Genomic DNA, 2491 nt, shown 5'->3' with positions numbered 1-2491 from the left:
AGAGATTGAAGGAAAACCTCCTTTCCTTTGAAGATGAGCCTATTGTAGTTATTAAAAAGCTAGAGAGCATGTACCAGACATATGACCCCATGTGGATTGATATTGAAAATTTGCTACAAGATTTTTTGACAGAAAGAGAGAAAAATAAAATCATCTCTCTTGTAAATCAATTAAATTGAAAAAGAAAAAGAAAATAGAGCAATGGCCATAGCCCATTTGTGAAAATCCAAAAATCAAACACAAACATACCACTTTTGTGGAAAAAATGGTCATGTAATGATGAATGAAGAGGAATAAAGAAAATAGAAAGAGAAACTTTAGGAATAATAACTCTTAGAAATTATGATAATAATAATGACAGAAATAATTAAAATGATAGAAATAATTACGGAAATAATAATCTGAATGAGGCAATTGATAACTCACAACGATATATCCAAAATGGGACTCATTCACACTATACTCAGAGTGGAAATCCCCCTCAATGAGGGGAACCCCAGAGAAATGGCCAAGGACCTTTATGAAGGTATGAGAAAGGGGAAAGGACTCTGGAATCAGTTGATTTCCCAGACCCTGATATCTTAGTACCTGTTATCCCAGTCCATTCTCCCCCACATAGTAATGAATCTCACATGATCCTAAAAGTTGGAAACACATATTATGATTGCCTCCTAGATAGTGGAGCTTCCAGATAATTTTTGGTGAGTAAACCAGATACCGAATGCTATTCTGTTGGCTCTCTAAATGTAGTAGGCATATCAGGCACACATCTAAAGGTCATAAATCTTTCCTCTTGAATAGCATTTGTGTAATATTCTTTTTTCAATGCCTGATTTCCCTATAAGTTTGTTTGGGAGAGACCTATTATGTAAACTTAGAACCATAATAACATGTTCTCAAGATGGGCACAATGACATTGAATTGCCTGAGGAATCTTTAAATTTGCTCCCTGTACTCCTTTCAGACAGTCAGGAGGTGAAGGAGCCTCCCACCTTTGAAATACCAGCTGATATCCCTGAATCTCTCTGGGCCACATTTTCTTCTGATGTAGGCCTACTTAAATCAACTGTTCCTGTACAGATTAAAACAAAAGGTGGCCCACCTCCTTCCACTCTTGAGCATCCCCTATCAAAAGAAGCAATTGATAGAATTACTACAATAATAAATTTATTAATTAAGCAAGGAATAATAATTCCATGCAAATCCAAATATGATACTCCTATTTTACCTGTTTAAAAAGCAAAAATTAGGCCCAAATGTAAAACATGTATATAGATTTATACAAGATTTAAGGGCTGTAAATAATCATGTCATAAGAAGACATCCTGTGGTTCCAAGTCCAGTCACAATTATCTCCTCTATTCCTAGCACAGCTATACACTTTATTGTAGTAGATTTGTGCTCAGCATTCTTCTCAATACCAATTCATGAAAATTCCTGGAATATATTTGCCTTCACCTGGAAAGGTTCCCACTGAACCTGGTGCCAGCTAACACAAGGGTTCATGGACAATCCTATGTTGTTCTCACAAATTTTGAGTCCAGATTTAGAAAATATTAAATTTTAAAATAGCTGTTTGATAAATATGTAGAAGATTTGCTCTTGACCTCACAAATGCCACAGCATGCCAAGAAGATAGCTAACACCTTCTTTTAGAACTACATAAGAAAGGCCACAAGGTCTCAAAGGCAAAATTTCAGTGGTATCTCCCCAAAGTGGAATATTTAGGGTTCATTTTAAATGTTGGTGGTCATTCCATTTCTCCTAAGTGCATTGAAGATATTCAAAAATTGAGTGCTCCCTCCACTAAGAAACAGTTGAGAGCAATTTTAGGAGCAACAGGATTTTGTAGACAATGGATCCCTTCCTATAGGGAAATCACTAAACCCCTTATAACACTAACAAAAAATTCAGTCTCTGAACCACTTAGATTAGAAGTGGAACACCTCTCAGCTCTTTCAAAATTAAAACAGGCTATCCTGTATGCTATGTAATTGAAATTTTGAGGTCTCTGATCTAAACTTCCTGTGAAAGTCTAGGGGTCTTTCAAACTACATTTCCCAAGAGTCAACTGGCATCCTCTCTAGCATGATAATGTAGAGAGAAGGATAAAGACTGAGGTCTAGATTGGCATGCTCTCTTTTCTGGCTGAAGCAGCATGGTGTTGGAGGTAATAGTGGGTCCTTTAAACTGACTCTTAACATGGCATGTGGCTTCATTTTTCTAATGGGTACCAATAAATCTTTTAATACCATAATATTTTAAAATCTATCCTTCTATATCCATTTTATTTCTTACACTGCCCCTGCTCTAGGCATTCCAGGTTACAAAAAGCCATTTACTTTGTATGTACACAAACAGAGAAGGGTGCCTTCAGGTGTTCAGGTGAACAGGTCCCAAACTTTGTGACCAGTTCAGTGTCTGGTTGCTTATTATTCAGCCAAGCTAGACTCAGTAGCTTCAGGAGCACCACCATGTCTTAGAGGCATAG

This window comes from Gracilinanus agilis, chromosome 6, assembly GCF_016433145.1.
Source record: "Gracilinanus agilis isolate LMUSP501 chromosome 6, AgileGrace, whole genome shotgun sequence".
Taxonomy (NCBI): Eukaryota; Metazoa; Chordata; class Mammalia; order Didelphimorphia; family Didelphidae; genus Gracilinanus; species Gracilinanus agilis.
Note: the sequence above shows the minus strand (reverse complement) of the source record.